This window comes from Anopheles gambiae, chromosome X, assembly GCF_943734735.2.
Source record: "Anopheles gambiae chromosome X, idAnoGambNW_F1_1, whole genome shotgun sequence".
Taxonomy (NCBI): domain Eukaryota; kingdom Metazoa; phylum Arthropoda; class Insecta; order Diptera; family Culicidae; genus Anopheles; species Anopheles gambiae.
This window is the reverse complement of record NC_064600.1, coordinates 14,219,007-14,240,482: the sequence shown is the minus strand read 5'-3', so window position 1 is coordinate 14,240,482 and position 21,476 is coordinate 14,219,007. Positions and strand designations below refer to the sequence as shown.

Below are 21,476 nucleotides of genomic sequence, written 5' to 3'. Positions count from 1 at the left end.
GATAATCCATTTTAAATTTTATGGTTTTTATTCGCAAAACGTGACATGAATTGATGCATAATTAAGAGTGTTCCGTTTTAGACCGCCAGTAAGGATGATGCTGATGGCGACCGGGGTTGATGGTGGTGCTCACTAGCCTTCATCTCCCACACTACGTACGTCCTTCATTAAGGGATGGAAAGGGCCGTGGGGAAGAGTGTTTTTCCGCTCATATCCGTATTCGTATTTGCTTCTGAGGTAAGAAGTGGGCGAACTTTCTGCTGCCATTTACTGTCGTCCCCATCGTCGGTCCATGTTTGACAAGCGAATCTTGCGGGGCAAAAAAAAAAAGGTGATTAGGGGCGGTAACAAACAACGTGAAAAGAAGGGACAGCAAGCGAAGAAGTGTGGAAAGACATAAAACCCCGTGTCCAAGATGACAGGTTGCCGCTTAACTGGCGCGGCCGAGGCCGAGCGTTTTGCTATGCGAGTTGCATAATTGTAGGCGTGTTTCCGTGTGCTCAATTGCGTTAGGCCGCTCGCTTCGTGCGCCTTTCCCGCATATGGAAAGCAAGAGGTATGCAATTTACATTGCAAAATGGCATTAAGTGAGACGCAGAAGAGGGTGATGGTTGTCGTTTTATGGTTGTTCATCTGTTTTTTTTACGCTCGCTGCAGTCTGTGAGATTAAATATCATTTTAAAGAGAGCATTAACAGGAAGATTACCGGCAAAAAATTTGTAAAAAAAAAGCAGGAAAGTCTTTACCCTTGAAAGAGCCAAGCGCTTGGCAGCGTGTTTCCAGGTGTGAGTGTTTCCACGGGCCGAACACGGTGCGGTTCTGTTGTTCCATTGCGTTTGTGCGTAATCGACGGGCACGGGCGCAAAAAGCGGGCAATAAATCAACCTTAATTGTGCTCGATCGAACCATGATATTTTCTTCGGCTCGCGTTCGACTGCACACACACAGATACAAAGCAAAAGAAAAAAAAAACATAGAGAAAGGCCATGCGGACGCCACACAGGAATGAAATCGAAAATGAGAGACAATTGAACGATTGGTGCCGAGAAAAGACCGATAAAAGACACAACGGGACCAAAACGTGAACCAAGAGGGAAACAGTGGGGAGGGAAAAACGGGAACAAAATAGTTTATTTATATCGCTTCCAATCGGGGCTTTGGCAGATAGAAAGGTCGGCCAGGGCCTCGGTACAGGTTACTTTTCAGCGCCTTTGGAATGAGGGGATGCCCAAGGTGGGGAGGGGGTCGGTAGGGAAAAAGGCTAAGAAGTTGAGTCAATGTTTGAACAAGGTAAATTTATCAAACCTCCGCTTCCTCCCGCAGGCAAGCTGCTTCGTTACGGCGTGTCCTCCCATTTTTTTTTGGTTTACTTCTCTTCTTGAGGAAAAGGGGACGAAAAAATCTTCAACACACACACACACAATAAGGTGATGCCGGTACGTGACGTTCCTCCGAGCAATGGGAGCGAGCGCGCGTGTGTGCGCGTCATAACGTGTGTCATCCCCGTAGGGGACAAATGGGTGGAAAATGTGTCCGAAAAGGCGGAAAATGGCTCTTCCTGGACCGGTGTGGCCCGCAAATAGTAGTTCCCTTGCTGGCCCTCCCCACGTCTGTCTGATTCATCCACTTTCGAGAACAATCCATCAGTCGCACCTTTTCCGAGCATCCCGAGTTACCCCCCTTTCTGGTTTGGCGCCGATGGAAACCCCACAAGGAAGGCAGGCCCGGAAAAGCCGGCCAAAAGCGCTTGCCCGTGAAAGGAGCAAGCGAGTCGCTCTTCCTATTTCGTACGTCGTTTTTGCTTTTCTTTTCACTCCTTCTTCCTTTTCCGCTTCCTTTCTTTAGAGACATCCTCAACGACGACGACGACGACGACAGCGGAATGAACGTCGAATGAATCGTTCGGTAAATATAAACATTTATCATTTTCCCCAATTTCTTATCGTTGCCCTCGCCGGCCAATCCCTCTCCCCGACGGGGATGGGGATGGGAAGGGTGTTGGGCCGGCCCCTGCCCGGCCTGCCCCGCCCCTGCCCGGCCTGCCCCGCCGGCAAGCGCGTTCAGTTCATTTTCCAATCAGTACGTCTTGCAGCTTCCCATTTCCTTGGGCTGCCTTATTTTTTGTTGTTGATGTTGTTGCAGGAAGGATGGGAAAAGTGTTCTCGCCGCAAGTGCGGGCGTGCAAAAGGGTGCTTTACCCTCCGACGGTCGACAAGCAGCAGCCCCCGGCCGCACCACCACGCGCGGGGAAAGCCATTTCCCGAATGCAATATTTGTGGACTTCATTTATTTTCATCTCACATTTCCACAACTGGCCAACACGGCAACACACTGGCCGGCCCTAGCGGGACGATTTCTTTCCATTTTGCCGTGTTTTTTTTTCTCAACCCACCCTCTTCCCATTTTTCCTTCCTTTCTCCCTGGAAGGTTGCTGCAGTGTTTTCTTTCCCCCTTCGCCGCCCACACACACACACACCAAGAAGAAAAATCAGGTTTCCAAGTTTCGACTTCTGTTTTACCTTGCGCTGTAGGCTGGGATACGTTTCTCTTTTCTACCCTGTCCCGCTCTTGCCACCTACACCTCGCCCTCTAAAGTGTGGGCGAACACGGGTGGGGAAGAAATTTCTTTCGACTTTTCGCAAAATGGTAACAGAATCAATGTGCGCCAACGGTGTTTCCCACACCTAACCCTCCCCACATTCTGCGCTAACCACTTAGAGCGTATTTTCCGGTCGAGCTCAGCTCAGACGCCCACCCACGAAGCAGCGGTGCAACCGGAGATGTTTTCCCTTCCCTCGGTCCCTCGCATCCCCCCCCCCCGCCTTCCCCTGTTGCAGGAAACAGGAAACCAGGTGGAATGGCGCTGTTGGAAACAAGTGGATAGCATTTTTCCGGTAAATTTCATCGAGACGCTTACGCCGTGGTGCTGGCGCCCGTTGCTTTCCATTGCTTCTTCTTTCCGTCGGTATTTGCGGGTTTTGGCTCGGAAACATGTGGTCGTCTTATTGAGAAAACCTTTTTCATCAAACGCTTCATCGAACACTGGCCGGCGGTGTGCGGTGTGCGATGATGGAATAGTGTAAAAGAGTGTCCAATGGCAAGTAATTTGAAGCATTGAACTATCTTTTTTGTGGCGTACCCTATCGATTGTGCTGATTTTTGTTGGGTGTTGGGGTCGATTGAGAGGCTTTTATTATATTTAAAATTGTGTTGTGTTCGTTCTTTCGGGCTGGTAGCAATAGGGTAGCGTTCAATACAAAAGTAACATCAAAATACTCTTTTCAAAATTGTATAATCTATCATAGCATAAAGAAGAAGATATAGACACTAGAAAAAATAATCAAACAATGATTGATATAAATAATCTTTAATAGTTAAGTAAAAAAAAATAAACAACTTAAGAAGCGCCATTCAAAAATAAAAGAATAAAAAATTGTGGAAAAACATAACAGTGGTAAAAAGGAAGTATTAGTAATTTTTAAAATAAAAAAGTAATAATTACAAAGAAAATGATATGAAAAACAATTAGAAAATAAATGGCTTGGAACTAAACAAGAGGAAAAAAAACCTTAGAGTGTTTACGCTAGATAGATGATTGGGTTTGGATTGTGATTGTTGTTGTCGTGTGTCTCAGGTAATCAGAGCTAATTTGACTCTTTGTTGGATATTATTACAGGGCGGCATCGTGAAAGTAATAAATTTTGCATATTTTATAAAACTCAAACCAGATGTTATTTCCAGTCGTTGCCTTCAAATTTTGGCCGAAGGCACACAATTTTTTACAGTGCGCATCAATTTTTGATCCTAACGGGCTTATTTTTGTCTGTAAGTCACATTTTTTTACTCTTGCAGCAATCATAATAATTTTACAAGGTATTGTACGCTAGCACGTCAAAAAACAGCACGCTTCCACATTTATATTTCTGATACTGATGCTCCTGATTTACTCTCGTCCATCTCGTTGTATGTTCCCTCTCGTTCCCTTCGTCCTCGTGATCCTCTGTCAATTGAAACACGTCATACTCTTTATACTTTCAATGATCCTATTCTATCCTGTTTCAGGTTGTTTAACCACTTTTACTATCTCTTTGATTTCGACTCCTCTCTCAACTCTTTCCGTAACCGTATTTTTTCTTCTAATTCTCTTTAATTATTCTTCTAAGTTTCATTAAGTTTTGATAGTCTCTACGCTCTACCTATGTTTTTTTTCTTTAATTTTTTTGCTAGGTCTAGACTAGTTTAGTTAGGCTTAGTTTTTCATGAATTATTTTGTTTATTTGTTAGGGTTTATTTAGTTTTAAGTTTGCCTTATTTAGCCTTGATGGCGGATATTGTATTAATAAATGAAATGAAATGAAATGAAATGAAATGAAATTTATGACAATTGAAATTCAACATTTTTCTTACATTTTCAACATTTTTTGTGGAAAAAAACTAATTAAATTTAATAAATTAACAAGACATTGTTAACACCTGAATATACATGACGATTTGTTTCACTCCATCACAACTTCTAAAATATTGTATAATCAATCAATTAAATGATTAATTTCTTTACTTATATTGAATTCTATTTGAGCACACAGTTTCAAATATTACGTTTAATTTTGTGAGTAAATTGCGATTGACGTGCAGTCTACAATTGAATGCCTTAGAGACAAACATGGGTGCGCACTGTCATTGAAGAACGTTAGAGCCAACATTTAGTGGCATCGTCTGGATTTGCGAAATCGATGTCTACAGCACCTTTATGTAGCAAAATTACATTGTACTTCAGTGAGTTCAGCCCATTCAGACGAGCTGATGAAATAAGGCAAACTCTCCTTACGCTTTTCCAGAACGATTGAAGCTTTACGGACTTAAGTTCAATCCAGTTGAAAGCAAAAATTATCTTTTCCAACAAACATATTAGTGCAAGGCTTCAACAAGTGAAGCAGCTTCGTTTAAAGAATGACACTCCGACACGACGAAAGCCGATATTGTGCTGCAGTTTTTGGTAGTCGGATAAGCCCGGTTCCGGAATTTACAACATACTGACACTGGGGCCCTTTCCGTTTGAAGTTCGTAGGCTGAAATTTCAGCCTGTCAGCTGTTTGCATTGTATAGCAGTTTTCGAGCAGCTATCTAAGTAAGTATAATATAAAGGTGGGCTTATCCCAAGGTGTATGAATTTAGAAGGCTGATTTTTATCGCTTCTGCTTCTGAATGAAGATTTAAAGAGTGTGTTGAGTATTCGTCAAGCCTCCAGAAAGCTCGTTGGAGCAAAAGTGTTCACTCGTTCTGTCAAAAAGTGATGTTCAAAACTGGTTATAAAAAAATGCTATTAGATCACCTGGACTACATACACTTTGATTCTAGATTCCACCACGTGATCTCTTCAATGCACCTTGGGATAAATGTAAACACCACCTTGTTTTGCCATTTTTCGAAAAGGTACTTGAATCTAATTTTAGCTTTGTGGCTAGAATTATCTAGACTGAAAATTGCAGGCTAGTTTTTTGTGTAGTTTTGTATGGAGTGTTTACATGATTTCAGCCTCCAACTGTCAAACTCCATACAAAAAACTAACTAGAATCGTGAAGGTCCCCACTATTAGACAACAACCAGAGCATCGAAAGAAAGCCTAGTTCCGAATAGCCGACGACCCTAAGCGATCCTACCGGCTCCAAAGGAAGCTGAATAGGAAGATCCAAGTAAAATTGACCGGGAGGTCGATGTAACCGGCCTAACAGCGATGTAACTGGCCTAACTACCTTGAAAACATGAACCTATATGCCAGGAAGCGAAAATCGCAACGACGCTCCACTCAAAGCCTACACGCTTGTTTTCGTCCATCACCCACGAAAATCCCGGAAAACTGATGGAAGACAGCTCGCAAGGTGGTAGAATTGTTTGTGCAAGTAAGCTTGATTGACTACCTTTCAAAGTATTTTTATGAAAAGGAATTATACCTGTTGTCACTTTCCTTGGAATCTTTAACCGGTCGCTATGGATCGCAATCCATGCGAATGGATCGCAGTCAACTACGTCTGAATTGTTTAACTCAATTGAAAACATTTGTTGCAAAACCATGTTTAAGCGAATAACATTTAATGGCTGCATTCAATTATGGATAATTTAAAATCACTAAAGAAAATTGTGAAGGTGTACCGGAGGTCTAATTGTTACGCCAAAAAGAAAATATTGAGCAGGTTTGTTCGGCACATGCGGCGAAATATTCTTAAAATGTATAAATAGTAACGAGAGGTTCAGATGGCCTATAACCACTACTTTTAAACATCTTGAACAGTTTAGAGTTTCAATTTTCGATCATACGATTAATTAATGACACGAATAACTTTATTTTTTGTATATAATTTTAGTTGTGTATGTATCAAACCAACGAAACTATTTATTTCATAAAACTTTCCACGATCAAAACAAAAAGGATAATCGGAAAAAATAAATGCATTATCTGCTGCAACCTCTTCTGCGATCCATTCTCATGTATTGCGATCCATAGCAACCGGTTGAAGATTCAAAGGAAAGTGAGAACAGGTGTATCTGTAGATTGCAAGGTTTAATGTGCTGCAGCCATCCGGGAAAAGTCCATTGTTTTTAAAGCAAACATTAACATAAACCTGTTCTTCATCGTAGTGATTGCTTGACAAAATGTTACAAAACAACTCCACAGCGGCCGTAGTGATGTGGAAGGGAGAAGAATTGTATAAATCTGAAGCAAAGCGAAGTCAAAGCCAAAACAAATAAAATCTGGTGTACAGCTACAGATACAGCTAGTCAAAAGACCTCAACTATCGTTTGAATACTGAGCTCTTCTGGTATGAGGTTCAGATATAAGATCCTGGACGTAATTGCCTCACCTCATGAGGATCCGTGAAAGATCTGCAGGTCTAATATCTAGATAGTAATATAATCGAAAAGAACAGCTATTCATTTGGAAAACTTTCTAACAGTTCATCTTTCGTGCGTTGAACACCGGTATGAAATCAAAAAATATATGTATCACCTTGAACTAACCCAAATACAAAGCCTGCAGTGACTCGCTTCTGATAAAACAATGCCCATGTAACCTCGTTTCATTTTCGGCGTTCTTAAAGCCGGTGTGAGACGGGCGCAGCAGTAACAATAAATAAATAATGAAACAATTTTTCAACCCCGGTAACGATCGAACGAACAACCGTCGGCAAAAGAGGCAGGCCCTCCCGACGATGCCAGCGACGACCGTTCGCGCCGTGATATATGTAGCAGTGTACACGAGCGCCGGCTTAAGCTGGGATCGTTACGGCACCCCCACGCAGCACCGGGGCACGCACCTGTCACACCTGCAACCCCACACAAATCCCCCTGCGCGGAGATGGGGCGTACGCAAGCGGGAAAGCGAGGGTAGCAGCAAAAATACAAACAAAGTAAACGCGCGATGGGAAAACCCCATTAAACAGACGGCTGCCGCGGGCGGAGCGGAATGTGTGCCGTGTAGCAGGGAAGGGAAGGAAGAGTAGGGAGGGGGAGCGTTCCCGGTCGACTAAAATTAAACAAACCTGACACGTCGTTCCTTCTCGCCCAAGGCAAGGATGGGCAGTAGAGCGCGGGACAGACGGGCAGATCGCAGCATATAGATGGATGAATTGAATTATGCTTGGCAGGTGCGTTATACCTGGACATACGATCGTGACGGCTACCCGGCAGACCGCCACCCCTCCTTACCGTTCCCGCCTGCCCTAAACCGTCCACCGAAAAACTGGCCGAAGACCACCGGCATGTGTCAACCGGGTGGCACCAGCTTTTTACGCGTAGGCGAGCGGCGCTGGCTGGCGGTGGGGCTGGCGAAGGATCGCGTTTCGATCGCGCGACCAACCGCCAAGGTGTGCGCTCGTACCAATGCGGGCCGGGCGTCGAGGCACGCACTCGCTCGCTGACACGGCTGAACACCGATTCGTCTTCGGTAATGGTGTGCTTGGCGGGGCGGCGTGTTTGGGCCGTTATTATGGCGAAGATGCTGCTGACAGAAGTGGGACGAGCGGAAAGGGTTAGAACGAGGTGAAGGTGAAGGAAGAGGAGGATGAGGTGCGAAAATGAGATGCGAAATGCGTTGATGCGGTTACCGCGCGCGTTTGGCAAACATTACCTTACGCACAGCGGATGTGTGTGTGTGTGCGGGTTAGTGGCGCAACCTCACATTCGAGGTTTATTTTACGACGCCGCGTAAGATGCTGCGGTACAGCGTTACAGTGAGTGTACAAAAGTGTGTGCAGTGTGTATTTTTTCAAGCATTAGGAAATTTAAACTCGAATTAAAAAATGTGTGTTTTTTTTTTAATTAATCAATTCAATAAAACAATGAAAAAAATATTTTTTAACACTAGAACCGCCAAAGGGACTTTTTTGTTCCATCGCACTCGAAAAAGGTGTGTTATTTCGCTTGCCGTCGTGACAACCCATTGAAATGTTCTGACTTTTATTTATTTTTAACGATTATTTGAATGCGTCCATAAACAATTGTGTATCCCATATGGTTCTTTAAAAAAACACATTTCTAGCCCAGAACCGCCATATGGGTCTTTTTTGTCCCATAGGCAAAATATGATGTGATGGCTAGTATTCCTGCTGGCAACGATTGACGGATGGGCTTCTGCAAGTCTGGCAGCACTGAGTAGAAAGTATGCGTAGAAAGTATTCCGCGAAAAGTGCTAGCCTGTTTATTTATTTTTTTAATATTATGGATTTGGCGGGAATCAATGCTTGGGTCTTATACAAAGAAAAGATATCTAGACGCAATTTTCTTTTCAAGCTAGGCGAAGAACTTGCCAAAGAATACGTTGGAGGTGCCAGGCACTGCCAGGTTCAACTGTGTTGTTATGAGGGCAAACGTGCAAACGAATGCTTCACATGACATAGACCAGTATGTAAAAAATGTACTAAAATGTTTTTCGTACGTATGCTTTTTATGTCTGCCAGGATCTAATGAAGCAATGTAATATTTTGTCCTGATGTCCTGAGAAACTTAAAGATGTGTTATAGATGATTGAAATAATTAATCTAGGTGTTCCTTTTGCTTTCAAAAAAAAAACTTTGTCCTCTTCTTTTGACCATTTAGAGCTGTATGGACATCGATTTTTTGTAATGTTTCTAAAGCGAGTCACAGACGTTTGCGTAGACCCAAACAACTTAGAGCAACTGAGTCATCTTCTTCTGATAGTTTGAGACTTTAGCATTACCTCAATGTTTTTTGTTCATTGGTGTTCATCCAATTTACTTCTCCCGTGTTCTGAAAAGTGTTCTTTTATTTGTTTCTCTCACTCTCTTTCTTCTATTTTGTTTAACTATACTCTTTCTAACTCGTCCCTCTCTCGTGTTATGTCTATCCGTGACCTTGGTGTTCTCCTAGACAGTTGTCTTAACTTTAAACTGCAGCTTGATGAGGTTCTACTAAAAGCTAATCGAACATTCTGTATGTTCTCTCTCGTTCTCTCCGTCCACATGATCCTACGTCAATTGAAACACGTCATACTCTTTATACTTCTAATGATCTTCTCCTGTTCTGTTTCAGGTTGTTTAATCACTGTTACTATCTCTTTGATTTCGACTCCTCTCTTAACTCTTTTCGTAACCGTCTTCTTTCTGCTAACTTTCTTTAATGATTCTTCTTAGTTTTCTTTTACTCTCTTTTTTCGCTAAGTTTACGATAGTCTACGCTCTACCTGTGTTTTTTTCTTTTATTTTTTGCTAGATCAGGACTAGTTTAGTTAGGCTTAGTATTTCATGAATGATGTTGTTTGTTAGTTAATTATTGATTAGTTTTAAGTTTGCGTTATTTGGCCTTGATGGCGTATATTGAATTTAATGAATGAAACAAAACACTTGTTTTATTATCATACAAATCCTAGCTACCACTAGACCGTTTAAATAATTTATAGCTCTAAGCTTCGATTTACTGTCGTTCAACCCTGTAAGGAATAATTTTAAGCGTTTATCACTGGAAGCTCTATAATGTTATATTAATGTAAAGTAAACTAGCCTTGATATCCTTGGTATGCGGTTGATATGATCTCAATTAGATTTTTTTATTGTTTGCTAATAAAGCTTTATTATACCTAATAATGATGTGATGCCTAATAATGATGCCTAAATATGTATACATAACGAATGGGACAAAATTGTCCCATGTGGCGATTGTAGTGTTAATGTCCATAAGCTAGAAGTCTGTCTCCTTTTTTTTTATTCCTAATTAATCAATAACAGAAGCAATAATGCATTTTGTTGTGTGGCGAACATACATTTAGGCGCTTAATTTGTATTTTACTACAGTAGCGCAGTTTTTGGCGTTTGTGATGCTTTTTTTATCAACCTTTGTTAGTGTTTTGACCATGGTCTGTAAGTCTATGAAATGAAATAAAATCAATGAATAAAATAAAATTTCCTAACGGCTTAAATGGCAACACCAAAATCCGATAAACCCTAAGAGATTGTGTAAACATTACATTTTACAACATATGCATGTAATACATCGAACGAAATTCCTTAACTTTAAACCTCGTAAGCACCTTCCGAAACCTTAAAAACCAAACAGAAAGGATTTTAATGTAATTTGTTGTGCTTATTGGAGCTAAATCGACACTTATCACACTGGCTTATTTATTACACCATAATGAATTCTTTAAGGCTACCTTCTGCTCTCAACCTAAACTACTAAAATAACTTGTTAAAAAAACACACATATACACACACACAATCTTCTCAACTTCAATCCAGCTTCAATGCAGCAAAGTATGGCCGTGAGCCAAACGTTTACCACTCATCAGCCTGCCGGTCGAACCCACCCACACGCCGCACACTGTACTGTACCGGCGCGCGGCGGAAAGGAGGGCCCACCCCGCCCCAGTCTGAAGGTGTAAATTGTTTCGCTCAACGATTCGCCGACCGATCTTTTGCATACCTCTAACCGTTTTAATTGCATCTATTTAGAATCTGCCGCTGCTGCTGCTGCTGCTTCTGGCCATCCGACCGGGACGGTTGGAGATGCACGAGCGGTCCCCAAAGCAAAACGTGCAGTTTGCAGTTTGCATTCGCCGCCAAAACAACAACACTCATTGGAATGGGACACCAGCAACAGCCAAACATATGGGGATGGAAATATTTGGAAATTGTCTTGGCCGAGGGGCAACGAGTTTTCTCGCTGTTCGGCTGTTCGGCAGGAACAGTTTACAATGTTTCGGACGGGCCGGTGTAAGTGTCACTGAAGCGAGAAGAGGATGCTGTGGGATTACGGCGGAACAGGGACAGCGGTGATTCGACAGGACATGACAGGGATGATGGACGTTCGGTGTTTTGTTGTGTACTTTCCCGCACCGCATCCGCAACCGGGCCCTGTGCGCCCGAAGATTTGTGCTAACGCGATGTTCGACGTCTCGTTTTTATGGCATTCTTTTACATACCTCTATGCCCCCTTCATCTCCTACTCCTTCCCCACGTACCCATCCGCCGTTTCGGTCATTTTAAGCCCGCCCCCCCGGTGGCGCGAACAAATGAGCTACAATTTTTTAAAAACAACCCTTTCCTTATGCACCCAGCGTCTTGCGATGGGACGTGGAAGACAACACAAAAAAAAACAGCGATCACTCTTGTCCTCTTTCTTGCGGCACTTTGCTTTCGCCGCCGGTGGGAACGGAAGCAGCACGGGGTTTTCTTCTCATTTTTTTTCTGTTCTTTTCTTCTACACCCCTTTTAGTCGTTTCTCCGACATCCCGCCCTCGCCCGCCACCACACTTATATTGGCCAGTTCCGTTTTGCTTCCGTCGCTCCCGCACCTTTTGTTTCGGGCGCGGGAGCGAACATACCGACACTAATGACGTAAAACAAAGCATGATTGGGCAGGGATGCGGCATGGGGCAGCAGTGAGGACAGTGGGTGGATGGGCTGGGGGGTAACTGTACTGCACCCATGCGCGCGCTGCGTTTGAGATGTAATTGAAAGCCGCGCTAGAGAAGGATGGCGCAATCATAAGTCACAAGTCAATGTTTTTTTTTTGCTTTGTTTTGTACTTTCTTTCCATTTTTTTCTCAATTTTCTCGTTGCTCCAGCAGCAAAGGGTCCGCGGTTTGGCCGCGAGGATAACGCTACACACCTAATAGCACCCCCACCCCCCGCCTTCCCGCGTCCTCTCCCCACCGCAAAGAAGACAAATGGGCGCACAAATGAGTGAACAAGGCGGCAGCAAACAAAAAACGCCTGCCACGAAAGCCCTTTGCTCACTTGCTCACCAACCAACCGCTCGCCAGTTCCGGCTTTACAATATTCTTTCCACTTAATTAGACAAATTCTAACAAATTGCCTTTCCTCAGCGTGATGATGCTGGAGGTGGTGGATTTTTCCTCTTCCTTACTCATTGCTCACACCGAGCCGTATGTCACCCGTACAGCGGTTTTTTGCTGTTGCTAGTATGCTTTCATGGTTTTTGGGCCCCCTGCCGGTGGCCATTCTGTTAAGCTTTGTCCCTCTCATTAGGTGTGGCGAACGGAAGCTTCCGAGTTTTTTTGTTGTAAATTGTAATAAGTTTTCTTTAGATGAAAATAACACCCAAAAACTCAACTTTATCTTCGTGTGTAGGTGTGTGGATGTGTGTGTGTGTGTGAGAGAGAGAAAGAGAGAGAGAGAGAGAGAGAGAGAGAAAGAGAGAGAGAGAGAGAGAGAGAAAGAGAGAGAGAAAGGCTGCGACGGGTTTACAATTGCTCAAGTCAAGTGTTCGTAATTGAATTCAAAAGCGTTCCAGCTAGAAGATTCCAAAAGGATGATTTTGTAACACAATTTGCATACCTTCAGGCTCAGTGCTAGGAGCGTACTTGCAATATTGACGTAACGTAATAAAATGAAAAAAAAACCTATGCTTTTCATCCTATTGTAGCTTGTTTGTCACTGAAACCCATTTGCCTTTCGTCATAGTTTATTTTTCCTTCAACATCTTTTTAGCATTTATAAAAAAAACCTTGAAAATAAGGATTAAAAAACTTAAACATCCATTCAATAACCGAGATATATATTCTTCATCTGTTAATAGACCTTACTGGTTGCCATGTTTGCCGTTCAGATAGAATTCGGTCACCTAGTTTTATTTTCGACAGGGTCACCAGTGGGGCTATATGGAACTTTTTCATAGTTATTTGAAGGTATTGAAGCATTGAAGATGGTTTAAAAAAAGTTGTACCACCACTAGCACTTTTCAACATGGTCCGGGAGGATAAAAAAAAATCGAAACTTCTTTAAAATTGAGGCTCCTGGTAAAAAATGTCATATTACCAAAGCATGATCCAATGTCTCCAACAAATATAAATACGATTTTGCTGAGAAATTTGCCGGCAAATAGAAGTAATGTCAAATCATTCGCAGGTGAAGGCACAAACCACGTGCTTTCATAATCAATGAAACAATTTACACAAGCATTGAAAAATAAATATTCCTGGATAAATAGAAATACAGTCATACCTGTTGAGAAATACCGTATCGCTTCGAATTACGGACACTTCAGACATTTTTGGCATTTCATATTTTATCACTAATTCGATTTTAATAGGTCAAACCTCTGAGTTAAAAAATCCACTAAAGCAAACCTTCTACATTTCACAAAACTAAATAATTTAACTTTAAACCTTCATATCCTGCAGAGTTTTCAGCTCATGTCTTAAATTACGGACGATTTGATACATATTCCGTACAGCCTCAAAATTCCTTTTATAATCTTCAAATTCACACACATACTACACCTTTTTTATTTTTTTATTTGTTTTAATGTCTGGACACTTTATTGTGGATGTTGGTGTTCTCCTTGACCAACAGAACGATGGTCTTAAATACAACGGGGGTTGGGTGATGTTTTTCTCTAGTAATCGTAGATGCATAGAACCGAAGAACAGCTACGCGAATTGACGGTCTTTCTTCCCGTTCGGCGATTAATGCATTTGTCACATACATCTTCATATATCGTTGTTTTCTTGCTATTATCACTGTCTTAAAACTTATTTGTGTATAATTACATACAATTTACTTCTGCTGTCCGGAATTAAAAACTAGATAAAACATTTTGCTTTGAATTACGGACAGAATCAAATATGTGATTAAATAAACTTCAGAGCACAATATGATACAACAATGTTGTTTTCACGTTGATAATCACTTCCACAATGGATTCCGATGAATTTAAATGCACGTAGATACGATTAATAGGAATTATCGAAGAAATAACACTGGCGTGGGTTTGAAGCAAAATAGCTATGAATGCCTCTGATGCTCAGTAAACCAGACTTCGTTATAACCTGACCAGATTTCGTTAGAATCGGGAAGTGTTAAAATGATAAAATAAAACACAGCATAAACTGTCCTGAATTGGGGCCTTAAGTGAAAGAGTTATACACAATTCAACAAAAAAAAATAAAACAACCGAGAAAACTACTAATAAGCCTTTACAAATTGCACACTACTGGATAAAAAAGCTATATAAGACCATATATCGGTTGTGTGGAATTTAATGAAAGGCATCGATGGATAAGGCGTCGCTCTTATCTGCACATCAACATTTAAAAAAAAATGACATTTTTCCAAGGAAATGACAATCAATTTCTTTTCGTTTATTCTCGAAATCATACCGTACTTTAAAATGTTTGATAAAAGCCGATTAAGTATTCTTTACCATTTAGCACTTTTTTTTTTAACGTATAAAACATTCTCAGAAATAATAAATTAAGTAAAAACTATTTTCAAACATTTTGAAAATGGTTGAAAAAGATATGAGTTTTTGGGCAAGACGCATCCCGACATATTAAATTAAAATAATTGCAATTGTGTATTTGTTCCCCCATGACTTGAGTCACCTATGTACCCCTTTTGGTCACGGACTGTACCGCAGTGTCCTAGTTACTGGACAGCTTTTTCCGGAGCGATCTCCGCTCACAATAGTGCATCATACCGCAACACACAACATCAATGTGTACTTCTTTCATTTGGATATTTCGGTGAAATTTTTTTCTCCCGCTGGGTCCACTTTTTTTTTACTTTTTCGCTCAGCTTTGCAGTGGTACACATATGCTTTTTAAATTATTTTATTTTTCTATACTATAGTGTTGCTGAAAGAAAAAGCTTCGTTGCACTGTCCCTAATTCCGCATAATTGATTTTGTAATTATAGTTTTTGCTTGAGTTTTGCCTTGACAATTTGTAAACTCAAATTTTATCATTTATTTTTCGTCAGATAGCTTCACTAAAGGGTTTCAAATGATTGTATTTTGTCTTCAATATAGGAGGGATTTTTGGAGGCGAAATGGAGAAACAGAGAATAGATAATCTAGGAAAGAGCACATTTTCGTACTCTTATAAACTAAGAAACAAAACATAAACCGCTTTAAATATGTTTAGCCAAAGGTACAACAGCAATACAAAGAATACCACAAGCTAGCTCCTGCGTATGAAAGGGTAGAGAAACCCCCAAAACGCCTAAAGTTATGCATCTCTGCTTGCAAAATCATACTTTTAAGACTTATTGCTAGGTTCCTTTGCCAGCTCCCTTACAAAAGTGTAATGCATCAACGACACATTTCCGCCCGGAAGCACAAGAAACAGAACCGCACCTGTACCGACCCTTCCCCCCCCCCCACCCTCTGCCTTCTCCTCCTCCAAGGCGCGCTCAAGCTTTTTCTACAGCCAGTTTTTGCTGACTGGTTGCAAAATATTTATCTGCTTGCGAGGGTCCTATGCCGAGACAGCAGGCAGCGGGAAGCGCAGCTGATGGACGAGGCACTCGGAATAATCGAACAAGGTTTCCAGCCTTTCTGTTTGCGTGCGTGCTATTATCCCCTTTTATGCCTGCCCTCCTAGCTCACAACAACATCCTCAATGTTTGTGTGTGTGTGTGTGTGTGTGAGGGGTGTGACCAAATTCAGCACCCGTCTCCAGGCACAGGAGACAGAGGAGTTCGTCCGGTTTGCTTCATAATTGCTGACAATAAGGTGCCATACCCGTCCCCGCCTGCTTTCCTCGCCGTGATGCACCTAGTACACCCTGTTCGGCTCGATCCTTCGCTCCACCTGATTGCAATGGAATCCGGTTACGGCTGGAAGGGAAATGGTGTTCTCCCATACCTCCTGCTCGTGCTTTCCCCTGGTCCTGCGTCATCCCCCGTGAAACCAGGTGTCAAGGGGGGTGGTTGGCTTCAAGAGGCTGAGCGCCGAGGGAGCGAGCGGTTTTTGTTTGGCTTGCAGATTTGCCATTCCACTCCGGCCTAGAGCAGAAAAGGGAGGAGGCGGCAGTGGGGGAAGGAGGAGCAACAGAGGGCAGGAAAACAAGGTACGCCGACCGTTGTGTTAGGTGTTAGTGGTTGAAATTGTTGTCGTTTTCGTGCCCCGTGGTTTGGGGATCAAAATCGGGCGGTCTTGCCCGATTCTCCTCCCAACACTCAATCGTACACCGGTGTGTTCGGTGGAGAGGAGCGTGGGGGACCGATTCGGATGAGTTGTAGTTGCAACATGCCTCCCAACCAACTGGCACCCGGCGTGGAGGGGAGCTGGCGAGAAGGTAGATACAAATTTGATCTATCGTGTACATCCTATCTAATCAAACTGACAGAAACAGTTGTGCTGACATAAATCAAATTGCAGGATTATCCTCCCCTTCAACTGTTCCGCTCATTCTTTCTCGCTCTCACTCGCGCTCGCTCTCGCTCGCTCGGAAGCTCCCCTTTTTGTACGGTCGTGTGAATGTGTGTGCTCGAGTTTGGAAAGGATCAAGGATCATGCCCACGCACAGAAGTCACACCGTGTCCGTTTGTTGCGTTGCTATCCCGATGACTTCTGGGACAGCGGTGGCACGGCGCACCGGGGAGCGGGTAAGGAAGGCAGCTGCCCTCCTGCCCACCATATGTTGCACGCTCGGCATCAGCCTTACTGTTGTCTGCTTGGCGGAACGTCGCGGGACACATTGACAGGACGCTGCCCGAAAGGGTGGATTAATAGCGCTATTCGGCCGCGCTGGAGCAGGTGGAGCAGGATTAAAGACGCATCGCCGTACGCTGGTCGTTATTTGCCGCGCGCGCGTTCCCGGTGACTGACTGCCGACCATCAAGACTACTGCAACCGACAGCCCGAAAAGCATTTGCCACCGCCAGGCCGCCAATGCCTGGTAATGCGACCCACAGCACGTTCAAGGACACTGCCGCTTCCGGTCGCCTTAGCCTTACCGCCCACCAGGGCAGTGCAGTCTGAGGAAGGGGCCCTTTTTTGTCGCTCACATAACCCCTCCCCCCCCTTAAAAAAGAGGGACAAAACGCAACTGCAACTGGCAATGCAATTAAGGCCAGACCAGCGGCAGAAAAGGGGCACACACAATTGCACAATTTGCGTGCGGCCTGTGTAACGCCGCTACCTGAAGGTGACTTTACCGGGCGCACATAACGGACCAGAGGAGGGGGGGGAGGGGAGGGAGGACGATGGAAAGACGCATCACTCAGCTGCAGAACTGCACCGTTCTTATGGGGGAGGGGTGAAGAGGAGAGAATGCTTTCCATGCTCGAGATAGCACGATTGATTTATTGCGAAAGTAGCAGTAGCAGCATCGGTGACGGGTTTCGGCTCAGTTTCGGCTCAGTTTCGGAAGGATGCGCCGGGCAGGGAGAGGCCTTTGTCTTGCCCGGCTTAGTGAACGGTGAACGGAAATGGGATCAGCCCAAGCCAAGCCTCCGGTCACGGTCGGTTGCGCCAAACCTGGGGCCTCTTGGGGGTGGGGAGGGGGCGAATTTTTCGGCCGACATGTAGCATGGAAGAAACATTGATGCGTTCCGACGGTCCGGTTTACCCAGTCGCTCACACCACGTGTTGGGTCTTGTGTCCAGCGCAAACTGGAACAATTGTTGCGAGCTCGATGTTACGATTTGCCATTGAAAATATTTTCTACGCTTTGTTTAAAGGGTCTTAAATTAAACCTTATTGAAGGTTCTAACAATAATAAATGGCTAAGAATCATCAATCAATCCTTTCGCTCTGTTCTTATGGATTGCATTTAACACAAATTACACAACGACAACATAGTTAAACTGTTGAAAGGAGTATGCCGTCAAAATATGCGATTTAAACGGATTAAAATATGAGGGCCTAATTTAAGTATCAATGATTAGCCAAAACGACGGTCAAAACAATGTAAAATGAGTTGATGATAAGGCAATATCCGAATAAACATGACAACAAATACAAATAAATAACTATGAAAAAACACTTAACAAAAAACGTAGCTAAATGATTACACCAAAGGCAAAAGTACCAAAATTAGGTTTAATTGCATTTTTATGTCTTTCATGTATCATTCCTTTAGCAAGGACATAAACGACCATCTAATTTTCTACTCCAATTGAACCTATAAATACAGTAAGTCAATCCTAAAAGACTTATTACAAACAGAGTAAATGAACAATTCGCGACGTATTAATAAATAAATAAATTAATAAATAAAATAATACATAAATACAATGAAAATGCATAAATAAATTAATTTATTAATTAATAAATATAAAAAATTAAAAAAAGCAATAAAATCAATAAATAACTTAGTGATAAATAGATAAATTACTAAGTTAATACAAAATAACACAAAAATAAATGAAGAAATAAATAATAAAAAAATCATTAAAAATACATCATAAGAGTTTAATAATAATAAATATAAAAAATAAATTAATCAAAACATATATAAATGCATAAAAATATATATTTAAAATAATAAATCAATAAAATACATACATCAATAAAATAGTCGATAAAAAACAAAACAATCGATAAATAAATGCATGAATAAGTAAACAAAAAATCAATAAATAAGTTACTAAGTAAATTTAGAAAGAAATTATTTAAAAAAAAAATAAAATAAAAAAAGATTATGAAGTACAGCAAAAACAACTATAAAGAAAAAATGCTAAACTAGTTCATGAAAACACAATCAAAGCATCCATTTCAAAAATAAATACAATCTTTTTCTCACCAACCAACCCTATCAATCTCCATTTGCTTCCCACCACGTTAAAATTACAATAAAATCAATCAAACAACATTTTCATTTTCTCCAACAGCCATCGGCAGCAGCGCGGAAACAGCATCGAAAACATGCTATCCTCACAAAAACCTGCAACAACCACCGTGTGCACAACCACCAGTGGAGTGTGCCATGTCTGCACCACACTGCAGCAAACAATCGAACCAAAAAAGAAACGAAGAAACAGAAGAGAATTAAACAGACGTAAACAGACAGCGCTAAAGAGGGAGAGAGAGAGAGAATGAATTATGAAAAAAAACAACAAATGCAGCAACCGAAGCTGCATCTTCTCGTAGCATGGCAAGATGACAAAAGGAAGGAAGAAATTGGGCACGAACGAACAGGGAAAGGAAAAAAAGGGGCACAAACTGCAGCATGTGAAATCGAACATCGCAGAAGCAGAACACAAAGCCAAGAGGTGTAGATAAAGCTGGAAGTACAAGGAATGGAATGGCTAAAAAGGCAGCAGCAGCACATGGGGAGGCAGCAGAGTGGAAAACAGGCACATGAGGTGTAAAGATGAACGATCGATCGAAACGAACCAAACGAAAGTGAGCATGTGTGTGTGTGGGAGAGCAAGGGAACGATGCAGTACCACCGGCTGTACGAAAGGGGCACCACAGTAAGGCGACTTCTGACTCCTACACCGATCGCGGCTCAACTCCAGATGGAATTGATATTTTAGCTCGCAGCACTGTAGCTGTGTGTGTGTGTATGTGTGTGTATGTGTGCGTGAGAGTAGTTTGAAGATTACAATGATTGTTATTATTATTGTTATTACCATGTGCCCGGATGATGAACGATCGCGGCCGCGGCCCCTTAAGCAACCTAGCTTCACCTTTCCCCCCCCCCCCCCCCATCACACACTCACATACACACAAACTACTCTTTTTCCTCAAACTCAAGTGTATGTGTATGTGTGTATGAGCATGTGTGTGTGTATTATTAATTGAACCGAAAGAAAAGGTGGCACCAACGAATCGGGGCAAAGCGAACAGCCAAAGAGGCGAACATAAAATACGACGCCGATGGGCTTCCATCGAAATGTGAAAGACTTTGTGGCGGCCATTATATGGGGGCTGCACCTCGCTGCAATGGCCTTTCCGCTCTATGCTCTGTTTCTCGTTTCGTGTTTGTGTGTGTGTTTTTTCTCATTCATTTTCTTTTTTTTTCAATTTCGAACGCGTGTGTTTCGGTGGAGGTGTGTTTGAAGACGCACTTTATTGCTGTTGTAATTTCTACATATTAAATGTTTAATGTTTAGGTTCGTTACAGCCACCATCCGATGAAAAGAGTTTGAAGGTAGTTTCTTATAATGGAGCTAAACTATTCCCTGCATCCCAGCCGACTAATATTATCCATTATTTAATAATACTTTTAAAATTAAAACATTTTTTGACATTGTGAATCATTTGAGTCGTTTCAGATTAACTCATAGAAAAAAAACTGTAAAATAGCTTACAACAAAACTGTAGGTATTTGTGCAGGTGAATCACTACAAACATAATAAACAAAATTCAATTATTAATCAAAAACCTCCTATAATCCTAACCAAATAACTAACACTGAAACGATTCACTTCACAATCAATGTTTAATAAATGCACAACACAATTTCACACACTCTTTCTCTCTCTCTCTCTCTCTCACACACACACACACACACACACACACACACACTCGTTTCAGGTACTACCTAGCACGTTAGTGATATGGTTAAATATCTTTTTTTTTTTTTTCAATTTAATTTCACCTTAATGTTTATTTGCATTTTTCGAAACATTATTTTTAGCGGCACGGCGGCAAACTTTAACACAACTTCAAACCTGCTGGCCCTAATAATAGCACACCAAGAAGGCACCACAAGGGCTGAACGAGACGTGCGCTGCCGTGCGTTTGCTTTATTGCCTTCCGATCGATTGCGCGGTTCGGCTACATAAATCGCTCAAACTGTCACCCAATATAGAGAGATCGTGTTACCGGTGGGACCGAAAAATGACGAAGAAGAACAAAAAGTAAGAAGCCCAATGGCGCTTGTACAGCACACACACACACACAGTTTGGGGTGGGACCTTCAACATAGGTGATCTTGCACGCATTTTTTTAAATACGAAAAAAGGTATCAGTTTCGAGTAAACTCGCCTTTAATCACAATATTGCTTTGCCCGTTTGGTGATTTGATTTTAATTTAAGTTCGATTTTTAAGTAATGCCCAAAAGATTCTAGTTCTTGCTTGTTCAGTAGTTCGAAGAGGCAGAATTATTTTTGTTTTTTGCTCACAGCCCCCGCCAGCAGCGACAGAACGAGCATTAACCGTCTCAGCGCGTCCGCACCTAAGCCCCCCCCCCCCCCGGGCCAGCCCACCAGCTCGTTATTGATTTTCAAGTGGAATTACGAGACAGGGGAGCAACACAAGTGAAAAG

At 42.2% G+C, this 21,476-nt stretch overlaps 1 long non-coding RNA gene across 1 annotated transcript; it reads left to right on the top strand.

Annotated features, from left to right (window-relative positions):
• The first annotated feature begins 1,843 nt into the window (after positions 1–1,843).
• On the top strand, positions 1,844–19,277 carry LOC133392257 (uncharacterized). The gene is made up of 2 exons (XR_009765574.1): positions 1,844–1,905; positions 19,092–19,277. It is a non-coding gene; the product is annotated as an uncharacterized LOC133392257 (long non-coding RNA).
• The last annotated feature ends 2,199 nt before the right edge of the window (positions 19,278–21,476 follow it).